Genomic DNA, 19,727 nt, shown 5'->3' on the forward strand with positions numbered 1-19,727 from the left:
TAGAGAAGTAAGAAATATATATAAATGTAATAAAGAATCTGCCTGCAGTGCAGGAGATCTGGATTTGATTCCTAGGTCGGGAAGATCGCCTGGGGAAGGAAATGGCAATCCACTCCAATATTCTTGCCTGGAAAATGCCATGGAGGGAGGAGCTTGGCAGGCTACAGTCCATAAGGTTGCAAGAGTCGGACACAACTTAGCAACTAAACCACCACCGTATATATATATACACATAAGTATATATATATGAAAACACAAGACAACAACAGACTGTTTAAAGCATCTAAGTGCCAGTAAGATCAATAAGGCCCTAGAGAATCACTGGGCTGAGATGTGGAGATGAGGGGGCTATTCCTGGTTTCAGAAATGCTTTTCCTTTGGGAAAGAAGGAAACAGCTAAGATGCTGCAAGGTTGATCAGTGCTTTTGAGTGCATCCCGGGTGGTAAGAGACAGGCCTATCAAGAGAAGTGTTTGGGGACCCCCCTTGCTTTGAATGGGGACCCTAAATGCAGCTCAGCTCGGACTTATCCTAGTTCCTAAGATTGGATTAAGGTGATCCAGGACTGCCAGTGCCTTCAGGCTCTTGTAAATCCTCTTTGGAAGAAGTTAATCATCCTGGGGTTAGATAATTTCTACAAATGATTTTGCAAAGACAATGTCCAGGGCATACACACAAAACAAAATCTCACAAAAACCAAGAAAAAAAAAGACTCCTCTCAAAACCTAAAAACCAAAAATGAGCACATGATGAAACAATACAAATATATAGTATATAAGAAAAACATATATAACAACCTCTCTAGATGTTGGAGTTATGCACACAGACTTAAAATTAAAAAATATAGGGAATTCCCTGGTGGTCCAGTGGTTAAGTCTTGGCGCTTTCACTGCTGAGGCCCAAGTTAAAAACTTGGTAGAGGAGTTCAGATCATGCAAGCCTCATGGTATGGGGAAAAAAAAATGCTTAGCATGATCGAGGAGATAAGACATAATTAAGAATTTGGCAGATTGGTAAGGATGCAGAGAAAAGGGAATGCTTGGCAAACTTGGTGGGAATATAAATTGGTGTAGCCATTGTGGAAAACAGTATGGAGACATTTCAAAACATTAAAAATAGGACTACTATATTATCCAGCAATTCCACTCATGGATATTTATCTGAAGAAAACAAAACACTGATTAGAAAGATATATGTACTCTTACGATCATTGTAACATTATTTACAATAGTCAAGATATGGAAGCAACTCAAGGGCCTGTTAGTAGATGAATGGGTAAAGAAAATGTGAGAGAGATATATTACTCAGCCATAAAAAAGAATAGAATCTGGCCGTTTGTGGCACCATGGATGGACCTAGAATGCATTATGCTAAGTGAAATAAGTCAGACAAAGACAAATACTGTGTGATTTCACTTAGTTCCGTTCAGTTCAGTCGCTCAGTCGTGTCCGATTCTTTGCAACCCCATGAATCACAGCACGCCAGGCCTCCCTGTCCATCACCAACTCCCAGAGTTCACTCAGACTCACGTCCATTGAGTCCGTGATGCCATCCAGCCATCTCATCCTCTGTCGTCCCCTTCTCCTCCTGCCCCGAATCCCTCCCAGCATCAGAGTCTTTTCCAATGAGTCAACTCTTCGCAGGAGGTGGCCAAAGTACGGAGTTTCAGCTTTAGCATCATTCCTTCCAAAGAAATCCCAGGGCTGATCTCCTTCAGAATGGACTGGTTGGGTCTCCTTGCAGTCCAAGGGACTCTCAAGAGTCTTTAGTGGAATCTAAAAAATTTAACAAATGAACAAATAAAACAAACCAGAATAGTTATAGATACAGAGAAAAAGAGGCCAAAGGTGAGGGGACAGGAAGGGAAATAAACAGCTGAAGGGGATTAAGACGTACAAATGTCCAGGTGCAAAATAAATGAATTATGGGTAAATGCACAGTGTAGGGAATACAGTCAATATCTGTGTAATATTTTTGTATGATAATGTGTCATAACTAAACTTATCATGGTGACCATTTTGAAATGTATAGAAATACCAAGTAGCTATGTTGTGTAACAGGAGCTAACTTAGTGCTGTAGGTCAAACATAGTTCAAAAGCAAACAATTATAGAAAAAGAGACCAGATTTGTGGTTAGCAGAGGCAGGGTGGGGTAGGTGGATTTGGATGTAGGCAGTCAAAAGGTACAAACTTTTAGTTATAAAACAAAGAAGTCTTAGGGATATAATGTATAACTTGATAAATGTATATAATTAACACTGCTATGTGTTATACATGAAAATTATTAAAAAAGTAAATGCTGGGAATTCATATCACAAGAAAAATTTGTTTTCTATTCTGTTAATTTTGCATTCATATGAGATGATGGATGTTCAGAAAACTTATTAAGATTATCATTTCATGATTTATGTAAGTCAAATCATTATGCTTTACACTTTAAACATACACAGTGCTGCATGTCAGTTATATCTCAATAAAACTGGGGAAAAAAATTTTGGCAGAGAATTGAAACTATTTTTTTTTTTTCAAAATGGAAATTCTAAAACTGATACTAAGAATTCAAAGGATAGGTTTAACAGCATACTAGACACAGATGATAAAGAATTAGTTACTTAGAAGTTAGGTGAGAAAAAAATATCCAGAATTAAGCATGGGAAGGTAAAAGGATAGAAATATAGACAGTCTATTAGACTAGAAGAAACAGTGAAAAGCTCAAGAGACTGGGATAGAAGCAAGATATGAAGGGATAATGGCTGAGAGCTTTCAAAAGCTGATAAAAGACACTGATCCATTTATTCAGTACACTCTGAGAGCCTAAATTGGGATAAGCAGAAGGGATATATACCTATGCCTATATGAATAAAGTGAAAGTACATTTTTACTGTTAGATAAAACTAAAAGCTGAAAATTAAAGATAAAGAGAAAATCTTAAAAACAGAGAAAAGCAGTGCTCGCTTCAGCAGCACACACTAAAACTGGAACGATACAGAGAAGATTAGCATGGTTTCTGCACAAGGATGACATGCAAATTCATGAAGCATTCCATATTTTTACTACCCAGCAATCTCACTCCTAGGCATATACCCTGAGGAAACCAAAATTGAAAGAGACACATGTATCCCATTGTTCATTGCAGCACTATTTACAATAGTTAGAACATGGAAAGCGACCTAGATATCCATCGACAGATGAATGGATAAAGAAGTTGTGGTACATACACACAATGGAATATTACTCAACCGTAAAAAGGAGTGAGTCAGTTCTAATGAGGTGGATGAACCTAGAACCTATTATTCAGAGTGAAGTGAGTCAGAAAGAGAAAGATAAACACCATATTCTAACACACACATACAGAATCTAGAAGAATGGTACTGAAGAATTTATTTACAGGGCAACAATGGAGAAACAGACATAGAGAATAGACTTATGGACGTGGGGAGAGGGGAGGAGAGGGTGAGATGTATGGAAAGAGTAACATGGAAACTTACATTACCATATGTAAAATAGATAGCCAATGGGAATTTGCTGTATGGCTCAGGAAACTCAAACAGGGGCTCTGTATGAACCTAGGAGAGTGAGGTGGGGAGGGGGATGGAAGGGAGTTTCAAAAGGGAGGGGATATATGTATACCTATGGCTGATTCATGTGGAGGTTTGACAGAAAACAGAAAAATTCTGTAAAGCAATTATCCTTCAATAAAAAATAAATTTAAAAAAAACAGAGAAAAGCAGAGATTATGTTCAAAGGGATAACAGATTGGATATACAACTGATTTCTTAATAGAAAAGAGCGGAGGCCAAAAGACTGGGATTCTTTAGAGGGCTGACGGAAAATAACCACCAACTTATTTTTCAATACCCAGAAAAAAAATTCAAGTAAAGAAGAAATAAATACATTTCAGTCTAATAAAAATCACAAGAATAAGTCACCAGTGGGCCCACATTAATAGAATATTTTCAGGCAGAAAAAAATAATCCCAAATGGGAGGTCAGAGATGCAGAAAGGAATTAAGACCAATGAAAATGGCAAATACATGAGTAAATATCAAATAATACTGGTTGTATAGAAAAATAATATGATAGTGTTTGTGGGGAGTTAAAGCCCCAAGGTCTTTGCCTATACTTTAAGGGAAGAGAGTAAAAGAATCAGTTAATATTAGGATTTGTTAAGAATGCATTCTGTAATCTCTGGGTAACTACTAACACATTGTAAAAGAGTAAATAACTTTACAAAATAATGGAGGAAGGTAACTGGATGAAATAACAGATGCAAAGAAAGGGGAGAGGAAACATAGAATAGATAGAACATATACAAGGCAAGATTAAAAAAAGGAAAAAACAGTAGATTTTAAACCTAAATATAAAGAGAATTTTATTATATGTAAAATTTTCCTATTAAAAGGCAAAGACTTTCAGACTTATTTTGGATAAGAACAAAATTCAACTATATACTGCTTACATAGAGTTACCTGAAATACAAAGAAAAAGGATGAGAAAAGGTATAACACACAACACTAACAAAAGCAAAAAGCTAGTGTAACTATGCCAAAATAAGACTAGATTTTAAAGCATTACTAGGTATCAATTCAGTCAGTTCAGTCGCTCAGTCATGTCCGACTCTTTGCGACCCCATGAATCACAGCACGCCAGGCCTCCCTGTCCATCACCAACTCCCAGAGTTCACTCAGATTCACGTCCATCGAGTCAGTGATGCCATTCAGCCATCTCATCCTCTGTCATCCCCTTCTCCTCCTGCCCCCAATCCCTCCCAGCATCAGAGTCTTTTCCAATGAGTCAACTCTTCGCATGAGGTGGCCAAAGTACTGGAGTTTCAGCTTTAGCATCATTCCTTCCAAAGGAATCCCAGGGCTGATCTCCTTCAGAATGGACTGGTTGGGTCTCCTTGCAGTCCAAGGGACTCTCAAGAGTCTTCTCCAACACCACAGTTCAAACGCATCAATTCTTCGGCGCTCAGCCTTCTTCACAGTCCAACTCTCACATTCATACATGACTACTGGAAAAACCATACCTTGACTAGACGGACCTTAGTCGGCAAAGTAATGTCTCTGCTTTTGAATATGCTATCTAGGTTGGTCATAACTTTCCTTCCAAGGAGTAAGTGTCTTTTAATTTCATGGCTGCAGTCACCATCTGCAGTGATTTTGGAGCCCCAAAAAATAAAGTCTGAGACTGTTTCCACTGTTTCCCCATCTATTTCCCATGAAGTGATGGGACCAGATGCCATGATCTTCGTTTTCTGAATGTTGAGCTTTAAGCCAACTTTTTCACTCTCCTCTTTCACTTTCACCAAGAGGCTTTTTAGTTCCTCTTCACTTTCTGCCATAAGGGTGGTGTCATCTGCATATCTGAGGTTATTGACATTTCTCCCGGCAATCTTGATTCCAGCTTGTGTTTCTTCCAGTCCAGTGTTTCTCATGATGTACTCTAGGTATAGAGTTACTTCATATGATATACAGAGAAGGTGATGGCACCCCACTCCAGTACTCTTGCCTGGAAAATCCCATGGATGGAGGAGCCTGGTGGGCTGCAGTCATGGGGTCGCAAAGAGTCGGACACGACTGAACGACTTCACTTTGACTTTTCACTTTCATGCATTGGAGGAGGAAATGGCAACCCACTCCAGTGTTCTTGCCTGGAGAATCCCAGGGATGGGGGCGCCTGGTGGGCTGCCATCTATGGGGTCACACAGAGTCAGACACGACTGAAGTGACTTAGCAGCAGCAGCAGCATATGATATAAAGCTGAATTCACTGTTGCTGTTTAGTCACTAAGTCACATCCAACACTTCTACGACTAGGAAGATATAATAACTCTACATTTGTATGCACTTGATAACTTGGCATCAAAACATAAAGTAAAAATTGATAGAACCAGTTATTATACTTCAGATTCCTTCTCTGCCTTCCTGGGGTCACAGAAGCTAAGCATTTCAGCAGCCAATATCCTCTGTCAGAAATATCCTACCTAGGACTTGCTTGGTGGTGGACTCTGAACTTTTAATGCAGGGAGGCGTGGGTTCGATTCTTGGTGGATAAACTAAGATCCCACATGCCTGCCGCATGATGCAGCCAAAAAAAAAAAAAAAAAAATGAAAGAAATATTCTACCTAGTTCACTTATGGAGTCACTTTTAGACAGGGAGCTGTCTTGGCTAACTCATGTCACTTGTGTGTAAAGAATGTGTGTTGCAAGATACAATCAATGCCTTGCCCCATCTTACAGGTAATCACCGTTTTCCTACACAGCTACCTGGTAGCTTCCAACTGCAAGCACCTGAGACTATACCTGAGGACTTTTTCTGGCTGTAAAGCCTGCTCCTGCATGTGGAGCATTCCAAAAGTGCCAGAGAGTTAATGCTCCCAGGAGCAACCCCTCAAACAGTGACTGGTGTGAGTCAGTGGATAAATTCTCCCAGCTCCTTTGCCCTTTAAGGATTAACACAGATGTGGGTATTCTCTACTATCTCTCAGAGATTTCCAGCAAGACTGATCTTTAGTTGCCCACAGGGGTAATTGGCTTGATGTAACACATATTTTTTTTTTTTGCTATCCTCCTTTTCCTGTCTGATTTCTCCATTCCCCTACTGTTTATCTTTGAGATCATCTCCCAAATAAATGATTTTCAAATCCTTTGTCATCTTCCTCTTTTTTTTTTTTTTTTTTTCCTGCTCTGAGCGGCATGTGGGATCTTGGTTAACTGACCAGAGATCGAACCCGTGCCCCTTGTAGTGGAAGCACGGACTCCCAACCACAGGACCACTGGGAATTCTCTCAAGTCCTTTTCCTAGGGTCTACTTCCAAGGGAACCCAAACTCAGATAATATCCCTGGTTTAAATGCTGAGGACATGGCCAATCCCTGCAATGTGGCTTGGCTCTGAGGTGGTCTCCGTTCTCTCACCCCATCCCCTTGATCCTGTTCTCATCCATGACATCATGTGTGTCTTTCTTGAGGAATGTTCAGACCGCAATTTCCTGGCCCTATAATTTCCCTCCCATTGCTTCTCCACAGGCAGCCTCAGGAAACTTGCTATGAAGCAGAGAGCTCACCACTGCCCACCTTCTACTCTGATATCTTCAGTGGCTTCCTATTGCCTGTAGCAGAAAATCCTAACCCTCAATTGACATGCAAAGTCCTCTGTGCTCTAGTCTCAATTCACCTTCCAACTCCTTCCCATTCTCCACTGCTTTCTCCCCAAAGTCTGTGCTCATTTCTCATCGACCTTCACTCCCGGGCACCAGTCCTCGTATCCCATCATTTCCTATTATGCTCTCTCCAACTTTCAGAAGTCACAGGTCTATGGAAGTGGAAGTGTTAGTCCCTCAGTCATGTTTGACTCTTTGTGATCACATGGACTGTAGTTCGCCAGGCTCCTCTGTCCATGGAATTAATTCTCCAGGCAAGGATACTGGATTGGGTAGCCATTCCCTTTCTCCAGGGGATCTTTCTGATCCAGGGATCAAACCCAGGTCTCCTGCATTGCAGGCAAATTCTTTACTCTCTGAGCCACCAGTCCGTGAGCCAACTTCTAAGCCTCTGCTCAAATGACACCTCTGTGAAGCCTTTGCATGGGTCTCACTTTAGTCTTTCACTCTTCCATAGTGCCTCAAACTTGGTGACTGCTGGTGGAATAGTGAACAGATGACACTGATATTCTCAAGAGGGAGAACGTCTGGGTTCCCCTCGTGGGATTGCCTAAAAGACAAATGCACATGTAATCCTGGGCCAGCCCCTTATCCTCTGTGGCTCTTAGTTACTACAGCTACACAGTTAAGCACTTTCAACTAGAACCAGTGTTTATCCAGTGAAGGAAGGGGTGCCGCTGTCACCGTGCAGATTGCCTTGTGTCCTGTGGGACATTTAGCATCTCTATCCCACAGCACCCAGTGCTGAAACACCCCTAATAATTGTTCCAGTGAAAAAGACCATTATGTTTTTGAATACTCTAGAGCATCTCCACCAGACCGGGCGATTCCTTAGGATCTTCTAAGCTCAGATACTCTCGGGTTGCTGTGAAGAGATCTCGGTAGCCAGGAACCATGCAGAGGTCTGGGCAGTGGGTCAATGATGGGGAAAAAGCTGGAACCAGACTGGAGATGATGCTCAGGCCATGTCTTGGCACCTGAGGACAGAACTGGGGTCCAGCATTCTAGCCTTCAAAGGGGCACAAACTCCTTGCCGGCTTGGGCTGGACTCCCGATCTGAGGGGTTTCAATCTTCCCTGATGGGCTGGCGTCTAGACAGTAGGTGATGCTCCCAATAAAGAATGGGTCACCCACAGGACTCTATGGGGCTGGCAGGGCCAGGACTCGGTTCGGGCTTGGCTGGCATCATGGGCTATCAGTGGACCTGGAACAGCAAGTGAAAAAGTGAGTGTTCTTACACAGGCCATCATAGGAGGTTGGGTGGGGTAAACGGGGACAATTGTGACGTGGGGAGCAGGAGAGGGCTAGAGACCGACACTCTCCATGTGGGCAGTGACTATGGCTGTAACAGCAGCACTCCTACTGGGGGAGGCTGCAGACACATTGAATTGTCTAGACTGGGTGGTGGGGGCAGGGTGGAGGCAGAGAAAGGTTGCCATGTTAGTGGAAGATGAGAAGTGGCAAGGATGGCTGAGACAGCTGCAGGAAAGCCTTTCCCCAGACGGAGCGCATGGCTGGGGCTCCGGGGAGAGTTGCCCAATGTTGAGAGCTCAGGGTGAGTTTTCAGGAGGTTCTGGGAATGGCTCCATTCATTGATTCACCAAGTTATCCATTCAACAAGCATTTCTGGGGCTGGAATGAGACCACCCCAACCTCATACGTGTTCTGGGATCATAGTTCATCCGGTGTGAAGTGTCAGGGCTTTGGTGACTGATAAAGGAAGAACGTGGAAGAAGAATTTGTCAATATTTATCCAACTGGGACCAGGCAAGACTGCTCTGAATGGAGGCGGCTGGCCTTAAGAGGGTGAGGGAGGGGGGCAGCTGGAAAGGTACCACAGCCCCTGATCTCTGCACACAACCATCATAGCCTCTAACTATTTTGCAGAGGAACAGAGGCCCATTCCTGAGTTCAAAAGGGCATTCCTTCAGGCTCACCCAGCTTGAACAGTCCTGAGAATCTCCAGCTGCCCCTGATTGTGAGGTTTGCAATCTTTAGATCTCAGGGGGTGGCTGCCAGAGTGGGAGGCAGCCACTGTGGCCACCACGGTCCTTCTGGCAGCAACCCCTGTCCCCACGGTAACACATCCATCAGTTTGCTGCACGTCTTTCAACACAGCCAGCCTCCTGGGATCTGCTCACCCTTGGGCCAACTGATAAAACCAAGATTTTGGACTTTCCACAGTAAGGACCCATTCTTGGTGACTCCACTAGGCACTCAGGCAAGTTAGCTAATATTTTCCGAGTACTCATTTTTTGCCTGACACTGCACTCAGCAATTCAGAGATATTAACTGAATCAATCTTCACATTAACCTGGGAGTAGGTACCATTGTTAGATCCATTTTACAGATGGGGAAACAGAGGTATGAAGAGGCTGGGTAACTTGATAACTGGCAAACTGGGGCTTAAATCCAGGCATGCTGGTTCCAGAGGCTCCAGAAGACTGGCAACGGGCTGCCTGAAGCAGACTGCACTCCCACCCCACCCACCCAAAGCTTAGAATGGCCGGATTGGGACTCCCCCAAAGCCTGCAGTCAATTTCTGGTCATACCACCAATTAGCTCTGTGACCTGAAACACGCCACTCACTCTCCCTGAATCCCCATTTTCTCCCTGGTTGAATGAAGGGGTTGAACTGCATGATCTGGAGCTCAGTTCCAGCTCTGACATTTTAAGAGGTTTCATCAGGCTAAAATAAGCAGCAGGAGGCACTCTGTGGTTGGGAAAGGGCAGCCTGGGATGTGCGTGCGTGGAGGCCGGGAGGCTGCCGTGGTGAGGGGGTGTAGAGGGCTAATTGTGAGTGCATGAGCTCAGCTGGGGGTCACTTTCTCCGTTTCGTGCCCACAGCTGGCAGTGAGTCACTGATGGGTCATCAGCCACGACAGGGCTGCCAGAGACAGGGCAGACGCTGCACATAGATGAAAGACCCGTCCAACCTGGTCCCAGCCTTGGGGGTCCCAGGCGGCTGCGTGCTCTTCCCAATTCCTATCTAGCTGCTACTGCACCCTGCTAGGAGGCGCTCCATCTCTGTCTCCCTGAGCAGAGCACCCCTTCCCATCCCAGCTTTGCCAGCCATGGCCCCGGCGCTGGGTGCCCTCTGTGTGGCAGGGGTGGGATAGTGGCAGATAACACATGGTCCCTGCTCTTAGGAAGCCCACAGGGGTGGGAGGTGCATCTAGGCAAGGGCTGGGCATATGTCTCAGGCTTCTGAACTTGCCATGGTAGGGGACTCAGAGTCAAGGTGCTGCCCTCTGCCTACCCCTAGGCTCTGCAGACCAGGTCATGGCCAGGGGTCAGGTTCCTCCTTCCCAACTGCACACTCCACTCTGAAGAGGAAGCTGTTGGAGGGGCCCTCCAACTCAGGTTAGACTCCTGTCTAACCTGATTGTGAGGTTTGCAATCTTTAGATCTCCTTGATAGAGCTGGGAGATGAGGAGTCAGGGGGGAGCTGCTCCCAAGACGCCTCTCTCCGGGCCTCACCGTATCATTCAGCACCACACATACGGCACTGCTGGAAGGAATAAAAGCGCACTTTCTTCCGCGTGCATGTGTGCGCACGTATCTGTGCCTTCTGCAGACCCTTGTCAGTACAGACCAGCTGCACGTGTATTTGTGTGTGTGGCAGGCGCTTGCCTGTCTATGTGTGAGGAGTGTGTGAGCCTGTGAGTTGTTCTTGTCACTGGCTGGCACCACTCTTTGCCATTAGTAACATCATCACTTACGGGGGCCAGGTCACCAGAGCCTTGGAAGAGGCCCCACCCGACCAGCCTTGCCCAATAGCCACAACCCGTGGCCCATTTGCCCCCCTGGCCCCCCTCCCTGCATGCGGGCTCCTTATTCACCACCCCACCCCCTCACATTGCTGACCAGGCAGCCAGGCAGGACCCCCTCCTCTGTCTTTTACTCTGCCCACAGCATCTTTGGCACTGGAGCCACCCCCTGGCTCCCTCCTCACCTCCTCACTTCCCGTGTCATCCCTTCCTCATCTGTTCAGACTCAGCATAGACACGGACTCCTCCTACAGGAAGCCCTCCCAGATCTTCCTCTCTGCTCTCAGACTGTAGAACCTAAGACGGCACACCCCACGTGGAATTTATTATAGGGTTTTTAGAGACTAAAATTCAGCACATCTTTTTAAATGAATGATCTCTGTGGGCTTCATATTTTTTATCTGTAAAATGAAAATAATACTATTTGACACCAGCATTTTGAAGAGGGAAGTAGATGATGAATGTGAATTTCCTGTCACTGTGCCAGACATTTTACAGATGCTCTTCATGTCCCTGCCCTTGAACGTTTATGGGTACATGTTCTTTTCTGTTTAAAAACATCATACATTTTCAAGTCCTTTGGCCCCAAAGCACAGCTGGCTTCTTGCAGCTCAGGTCTCTACTGGAATGTCACCTCCTCACGGAGACATTCTTTGATGACTCTAAACAGCCCCAGCCACCCGGCACTCTCTGCTCCCATGGTTGTCTCCTCGCGACCTGAGCTTGATTCCTTTGTGACTTGTTGAGTTGTCACTCACTCCCTAAAACATGTGCACCACAAGGGCAAAAACCTAGGCTGACTCTTCTGTTCCTGGAACCCACAGCGTCCAGAGCCATGCCTGGCACATAGCGGCGATCCTGGAGTTTCCAGGGCTCAGGCTGTGAAGTCTCTAGGGGACAAATGTCAGTGTGTGTGTGTGTGTGTGTGTGTGTGTGTGTGTGTGTGTGTGCGTGTGTGTGTGTAGTTGGGATAGAGGATGGGGAGGTAGCTCGGAGGTGGCTCTGCCCCATCCCCCACCATAAATCCCAGGGAGGTGGACTTGGGGAGACTTCTATGTTCCCCCCACATGCTCTCTGGGGGAAATCAGGAACATGGACACTCCAGGACTGCTTGGGGTATCAGGGAGTGGGCAGCACCTGCTCTACCTGGTGCCCCCTGAGCACAGTCCATCTGCCAGCAAGGAGGGGCTGGGCTGCTTCTGCTGTCCCCCACTTTGCAGGGACCCTCCCCACTGCCCCAAACCAGGGCTCCAGGCCCAGTCCTGCCTCTTATCACGCCATTTTCTTCCCTGTGTGGTATCTGCTCATCTCCTCATTCTCCTGTCTCCAGAGTCTGACAGGTCTGCTCCCCACTGCATTCTTGCTGGTCACCAGATCCTCACACTTCCAGCTTTGGGGGTGCTGGGAGGCTCCCTGTGTCTCCTGTAGTGGGGAATGCTACCCCACTGGGGCTCCCTGGGGCTCAGCCCCTACTATGCCACTCTGGCCCTCATCCTGGGCCTGGCGAGAGGGATTCCAGAGAAAGGCTGCCAGAGGCTTCCCCCTCCTCCTATGCCTGCTGCCCCTCCTGCTTGGGAGGGCACTCAGTCCCTACCAAGACTCTGGCTCAGAGGGTTTGCATGGACCCAGCTTTGGGCCTAGGCCCTGGCCCAGCCTCAGTGGTATTACCTGGTGTCACAAGGACTCCCCCTGCTGGCTCTGCCCCCACCCCACCCCCACCTTGTGACCTCTCAGCCCTGCTCCCCACACCGGGAAGGCCCCCAGTCCCAGCCTCATCCCCAGTTCTGGAGCTCCCAGATGTGGCAGGGCCCCAGAATGTTTGCTCAGGGGATTTCAGGGTTCAGAGGTTTGTAAAGTGTGCTCTGTGGCATGCCCTGGAGCCATTCTACATGCACAGGCGCGCGCGTGTGTGTGTGCATGTGCACATGTGTGTGACGGACTGAACCCTGGGGCTCTGGACCCCCACTCCTATTTTGACCATAGAACTCCAAACTTTTTCGATGTTACCAGTGGAAACTCCACATAAGTTACTATTTAAGTAATAGGATCCATTATTTTTTAAAAAGAAAGTTTCGCAAACCATGAAACCTAGAGCAAACTCATTTTAGGTATAGGGAAACTGAGGCCCAGGGAGCAAAGGACTTCTCAAGGTCACAGTGGAGTCAGTGGCAGGGCTGGTACCATACCAGGCTGCCTGGCTCAGAGGCTGGTGTTTTTGCCAAGACCAGGCCGAAATGTCCCTCTCAGGAGGTGGCAGGTGGGGGCCGGGTGCCAGGAAGGCCTCGTCCAAAGAAGCGCCTTAAGGTCACAGCCTCCCCACCGCTCGGGCCCCTTGTGAAGTGCCTGGGAGAACAGTTGCCCTGGAAAGGTCGCTCAGTTCTGAACTGGAGGCTTGAGGTCTGGGAGTGGAAAGGGGCGGGATGAGGAAGGAAGAGTGGAGTGGGGTCGGGGACAGGGGTTCATCTTCTGGGTCAGTCATGCCTCATCCCTAAATTAAAACACCACTAATAAATCACTTCTTATTTAAAAAGAAAAAAAAAAAACCAACACCAAATGCCCTCCTGTCATTCTGAGACTGCTTCTCCATTCCCTACCCCCCCACTCCCCGGTGATCACTCTGACAGTCCTCCTCAGGAAGATGAAGGCACCCCTGCCACAGTGCCTGTCCCAGTGGAAGCCGCCTCTCGCCCCAAGCACCTGACTTCCAGGCAGAGGAAGCTGGTGGCAGGCATAGAGGGGGCTGGGTGGCACTGAGGTGATGACTTCAGGGCTGGGAAGGCTATGAAGAAGGGGGCTGGCATTTCCATCTCAGGAGTCCTGTGGAACCTCCCCCTACTGGCAACAGCAGGAATGGCACCATAGGGGGGCTTGCGGCACCCCCCGCCTGGAGTCTCTTCCTAGTGGACGATGGGCACCTGGGAAAATGCTATTGAATGAATAGTTGTGTTCATCCTCCTCCTCTAGCCCCTCACAATCACCAGTCTCGGCTCCCCCGCCGCCCCCCAACACCCCTGTCCTTTAGAGACTACAAGGACTGAGTTATTCTTAGTAGGTTTCATTCATCAAAGCATGACAAACGGTGTCCTGGGAGGAATGCCTGGGAGCAGCCGAGAGCCAGAGGGGTTGGGTGGGGTGCAAAAGCCTCATCTGAGGGGAGAATTTAATGCCTTCAAAGAGCTCTAGACTGAGGGGAGCCATGGCCCTGCCCTCAGGGAGCTCCCTATGATAGAGGGTGCTACTCCCGCACCCATTCATTTAGCCCTCAGTGAGATCCCAGTCTGAGTCAATATCCTGCCCTCAAGGAGCCTGTAGTCTGATGGCAGAAAAATACCATGTCAGTCCTGCGGGAAAAGATGTGGTGCCTACCCAGGGCAGAGATTGATATGCAAGATGAAAAAAGGGGCTGCCAGAGGGGTTCTCAGAAATATAGGCAGCCACCACCTGTGGGGAGCCTAAAGAGGGGCTGGAGGGACATTCAACTCGGCATGCTTAAGGAGAAACATGCAAGAACTACGAAGGAGCAGCAGCACAGACTGGGATCCTAGAAGATGAGGGAAAATGTGAAGGCTCAGGCCGGGTGGGCTGATCTAAGCCAAGATCTCAAATGCCTTTGGGGACTTAGTCTGGCCACACTTGTCTTTGCCAATGAGGAGGGCAGCCTACACTGTCATAGGATCTTACATTCAATATAAAAACCACATACACACTGAAGGCCAAACAAAATCTCACTAAAGGTTAAACTTGGCCCAAGGCCATGACTTGGCAACCCCTGGGCATCAGGAAAGAATTCCTGATAGTAGAGAGGTTTGAGCCTGGTTTGGATGAAGAGGCTGACAGACAAGTTGCTCCCCTCAAGTCCTGGCCACCAGGCTTGGGTTCTGTGTCTTCAGGGCCTCCTCCCACCCTTCCTGGGATGAGAGACTTGAGCCACTCTTCACCAGCTCACTTGCAACCAACAGGCCACAGCTGGTCAGCTGCCAATACTCCCAGTCTGTAATGGGGATATCACCTTTCTTTGCAGAAATGTAATTCCCCTGTTAGGAGAAGGAGCCTGTCTTTAAATGAGCTGATCTGGAAGTTCTGGCTGGGTGGCCTTCCCTAAGAGCCTTACTTCTCTGAGCCTCATGTGCAAAATGGGATACTATTGCCCAGGCGCCCTACCCCCCCCCAACCCCAAACAGTTAACTTTCCAATGGACCTCAATGGAGAAAGTCCTGCCCCGTTCCCCACTCTCCCAGTCCCTTCCAGCAGAGATCTCAAAGACTGTAGCCTTACAGAAGGGGAGGGGCCCCTTCAGGCCTGGGGTCAGGTTCCCAAGTCCTGCACCTCCCCATTCCCCATCCCAGGTGGGGTCTCCTAGCTCTCTCGTGGGACCAAGGGTGCAGTCCCGCAGGGCGGCAGGAGGCTGCGAGAGGGGCCGAGGCGAGCACTCCTGGGGACAGGGGGCGAGGGACAGGGGACAGGTGACGGCGGTGTTCCAGGACCGGGGAGGGACGGCCTAATTATGGCGCGTTGGCCTAATGCCACTGAGAGCCGCGGAAGAGAGCGGCGGTGGGTAATTAGAGTGCATTAGCACTGCCCCTGAAATACTGTAATTTTTCCGCGCGCTGCGGGTGTGTTGGCGGAGGTGAAGCGATGCGGGCTCGGCTCTGAGTCAGACTCGCGGAAGCCCGGGTGGGGACGCAGGGGACGGCAGAGGCTGCGGAGAAGGGACTCTTGCCCGGGGAGGCGCCGGCACTTTCCCCGGGCGAGGAGCCACCTGTCCCGGGGCTGCTGGCTGAGCTTCCCCACTTCCGAGGACACAGTGGGCGGGGCCTGGGGGCGGGGCAGCGAGGGGCGTGGCCAGAGCCTCGTCCCCCCTCCAGGGGGCGCTCCTAGGTCCTGCGGCTCTTTCCCCAGCTTCGAGTCCCGTCCCCTGCACCCAGCCATGTGGCAGGCTCCCTGCGCGCAGGTGGACTGAAGGAGATACTGATGCATCGCGCGAGGCAGAGGCCCCCTGAATTCGGCCAGAGTCGGGCCAGTGAGAGGAAAAAAAGAGTCAGAAACATCAGGAAGGGAGTGGGAGAAGGGAGTTGAGGACGTGTGTTCCAGCAGAGCCCTGAAGTCAATTCTAGGGGAGCCAGAGGGGAGCGAGCAGGGGGCTGAGGCTGGGAGGGGAGTTTATTTATTAGCCAGATTAGCCAGTATTAATGGGGGAGCGGTGGTGGCCGGCGGCGGCCGGGGACATAGCTGGCATAGCTGGCATAGCGGCGGGGCCTCCCGCGGCGCGGGGCTCAGGCGGCTTCAAAGGGGCTTAAAGAGGCCCGTGGTGGCACTGCCACGGCCCCGCGGGGGAGGGCGTGGGTGCGGGCGGCGGGGGAGAAGGCTGCTATTGTGCACCGAGGGATTAGGGATCTGGCCTGGAAGGAATTTTAAACTGCTGCGAGCCGGCGCCCCAGGACTCACCTCCTTCACTGCTCCAGGAGCAGGAAGCACGCTCAGATGTTTACCTCCGTTTCCATGTCTGGGTGTGTGTGGGGGAGTGTCCTCCTGCTCTCGGACTAGGGGCATCTGGGGTTGTCAGCTTTGGCAAATAACAGTACAGGATGTTCAGTTATGTTTGAATTGCAAATAAACAATGAATATTTTGTAAAAGTATAAGTATACCCCATGTATTATATGGGATATACTTATACTAAACAGTCATTGTTTGTCTGAAATTCAGATTTAACTGGATTTTTTTTTTTTTACGTCTTGTATTTGTTTTTCTAGCAACCCTAGAATCACCGAAATGTCTGGTCTGTGTCTGCAATAGAGTGGGGGCTTCTTAAAAATGCAGTGGGGCTGTGTGTCTCTCTACCTTGGGATGGTACGTTTTCTGAAGCCAGATGCTGTGCTTCAGAATGGATCTCCATTCCCCTTTCTGAATGGAGTTCTGATGGTAGAGTGTATATTTCCATCACAGTAGAAGCTTCCTGAGAACAGAGGCTGAATTTCAGATCGGAGCTTTGAGGTCAACGTTTGTGCCTTTATCCCACTGCAGGTTCCTGAGGTGGGGTCTTAGTGCCTCCTGGAGAGCAAGTCTCATCTCCTTTTCTCTTCCCAGCACGTGGAGGCCCCTCCCCCTACTGGTGTAGCGTCCTGCCTACAGGGGGCGCTGGGGGCCCAGAGGACTGAACTGCAGCTGGATGGGTCCTGTTTCTTGGCATTCAGGGTTGCAGGTTCTCTAGAGCTGAAGGACCTGGGGACTTGGAGGGTGGGTCTTCATTCTGTGTGGCTCTCGAACTGATCCTGACCCCCCTGCCTCAGCAGAAGCTGTGCCCAGCGTGTGGGAGAATATCCGAGTCTGGTTACCCACAGTTTTCTGCCCGGAAGGGGCAGGGTGGCCCTCAGTGCAGAATGGCCCTGCACCCCTCCTCTCTCCCCATAACCACTGCTGCCAAGCCTCTGTCGTCCATCAGCCTCACAAACCCCATCACCCAGCCTTTGCTTGTGCTGTCCTCTGTAGCAGCACCCTCTCTTCTTGTCCTTGGGGACGGCTGACGGCTCACCACATCTCCTGGATGCTCTGGCCTTCAGCACGGTAGGTATGGCCATGTAGGATGCTTGTGCCTGGCGGTCCTGTGGTGAAAAGAGACCTCTATCTCCGTCTTCACCAACCTGGGCCACAGGGGCCAGGGAGGGGACAAAGGTGGGGGTGGGGACATATGGGAAGGTGGGGGGACCGTAGGTGGAGGGGACACAAGAGGACGCCTCTGCCACCGTCTCCTCCCCCTCCACCCCCACTGTCGCCCCTTCCCAAATCCCCTTGTCCCCCCGGGGCCTCTGAACTCTTTTCCCTTGAGGCTCAGGGAAGCCCGGGAGAAGCCGTTTCCCACGGTCACAGCCTCAACCACCCCCACCCCCTGCTCCTTTGGCCGCAGCCACCTCAGCCTCTGCAGAGCACAGCCTGGCCTGCTCCGTCCCAGCAGGGCCCCCTCCTTGATCCCGGGAGCCTGCTGCTGCGAGTGGCATCATCACCCCACTCCTCAGGCCGCCCAGTCATCAGGTCAGCAATTAGCTACTTCCTCCCGGCTGCATGAGGCCACCGAACGTCACAGCCCCTCCCCCTGCCAGCCGGCAGCGGGAGTGCTGGGGGGCGCCCCCACACTTTGTACTCTGTGCCAAGTCCTGGCACGACCTTCTCCCACTCCCCACCCCCCACCCCCCACCCCCCCCCCTCACCACCGTCTACCAAGCGCTGGGGTACTGAGCCTTTCATCTGGGGAGCCCGGAGCTCCCTGCACTCCTGGGGGTGGGAGAAGCCATGCTGCGGTCTCCCCCCGCCCCCACCCCACCCCGAGTCGCCCCATCCCATTGGGTGAGAACACGGCTGCTGTCTGGGTGGGGTGATGCCTGCTCAAGGGCACCGCAGCCCTGAGTTCCTGAGTGAGCGGGTCTGGGCCTGAGACTCAGGTGTGCCTGTCCCCAAGTCACAGGCGGTTTTCATCAGGCTCTCTCCTGGGCTGGGGGCTCTGCCGAGGATGGTGGCGGTGACCTGGTAAGCGGGAAGCGGTGGGGCGGCACCCTGTGGACACGCACACACGTGGGGGGCAGGCTCTTCTGAACCCCCACAGTGGCTCACACACGTGCACCAGGGCACACTCACAGATGCAGCCTGCAGCCATGCCCCCGGGTGTCCCAGGCAGGCAAACCCACCCGGAGGTACGCCACACACCCCCTTCTCCTGTGTGCACACAAACCAGCCGACATCCTCACAGACAACAAGCTCACCACCACACCAAAACGAAAACCAGGATCCTACAGAGGAGCCCAGGACGGTGGGATGAGAGACCACCACCAGCCCTTCTCCCTCCATGGATCCTACCCCACGGGCCGGGGGTCTTCTTGGGGAAGGGTGGGAAGGGAATGTAGTGGGCAAGTGGGAGCAGCTGTGGTCTGAGTTTGGAGGTGGGGGCCGGGTATGGATTTCCAGAGAGAATAAGAAAGTTCCAACAAATATAAACAAATGTGTGGCATCTTAAGCAGATCGTTTAACTCCCTGGGGCCTCAGCGATTGTATCTGTAAGATGGGGATAATGAGGGCCCTGTTTAAATTTGGTAGGAAAGTTTAAAGGAGGTGACTGGCTCAGAGAAGACCCCCAGCCCACATAACTGTTGAGGAGACCCTCCCAATGTCCTGTCTCTGGGTGGTGGGTTTGCCTACCAGAGCTGCCCTGGGGAGAGAAGCAGCTTTCATCCGGGGCCTTACCTGACCATGTGCTCATCGCTGGCTTTCTTCACTTCCTGGGGTCCAGCCCTGGTCGTGTGTTGGGGCTGATGGGTCGCTGCTCGGGAATGGCCTGAGGGCAGGGCCTGGGAGGGGCTGACTGACTGCCCCGCCCCTACTTGACTGGCCCAACAGGTAGCTGAGTGCTGGCTTCCAGCCCAGAGAGGGGATGAGTCAGCCCGCACTGCCCCATCCAGGCAAATGGGGTGCTGAGGATGGGAGCTTGGGTGGAGGGGCCTTCTAGGAACGTTCCTGGAAGAGGACCTGGGAACCATGCTGCTGCCTGGAGCCACCGCCTCGACCTCCCGGGCTGTACCCAGCTCAGCAAACACCCTTGTCTTTGCTTCTCACAGTCTTCCGCCCTCTTGACTCATGGGGCCGCCCCAGCTGGGAGCGGGGAGCCAGGCCTGCGGCCATCTCGCTACCTTGCCACGTTTCTCAGCCCTTCCAGAAGGTTGTCCAAGCCATGGACACAGGGCACACATACATACCTGCTCTTGTATTTGTGTCCACAGCCACATAAGCACAACTAGAGACACGCTTCCACA

General features: G+C 50.2%; 1 long non-coding RNA gene and 1 other non-coding gene across 2 annotated transcripts; one reads left to right on the forward strand and one right to left on the reverse strand.

Annotated features, from left to right (window-relative positions):
• The first annotated feature begins 2,948 nt into the window (after positions 1-2,948).
• On the forward strand, positions 2,949-3,051 carry LOC120870653. The gene has a single exon (XR_005722853.1). It is a non-coding gene; the product is annotated as a U6 spliceosomal RNA (small nuclear RNA).
• Positions 3,052-6,550: 3,499 nt separating this feature from the next.
• Positions 6,551-19,446, reverse strand: LOC120870103. The gene is made up of 2 exons (XR_005722727.1): positions 19,162-19,446; positions 6,551-8,365 (listed from the first exon to the last, which is right to left on the reverse strand). It is a non-coding gene; the product is annotated as an uncharacterized LOC120870103 (long non-coding RNA).
• Between the last annotated feature and the right edge of the window lie 281 nt (positions 19,447-19,727).

This window comes from Oryx dammah, unplaced genomic scaffold (assembly GCF_014754425.2).
Source record: "Oryx dammah isolate SB20612 unplaced genomic scaffold, SCBI_Odam_1.1 HiC_scaffold_11, whole genome shotgun sequence".
Taxonomy (NCBI): Eukaryota; Metazoa; Chordata; class Mammalia; order Artiodactyla; family Bovidae; genus Oryx; species Oryx dammah.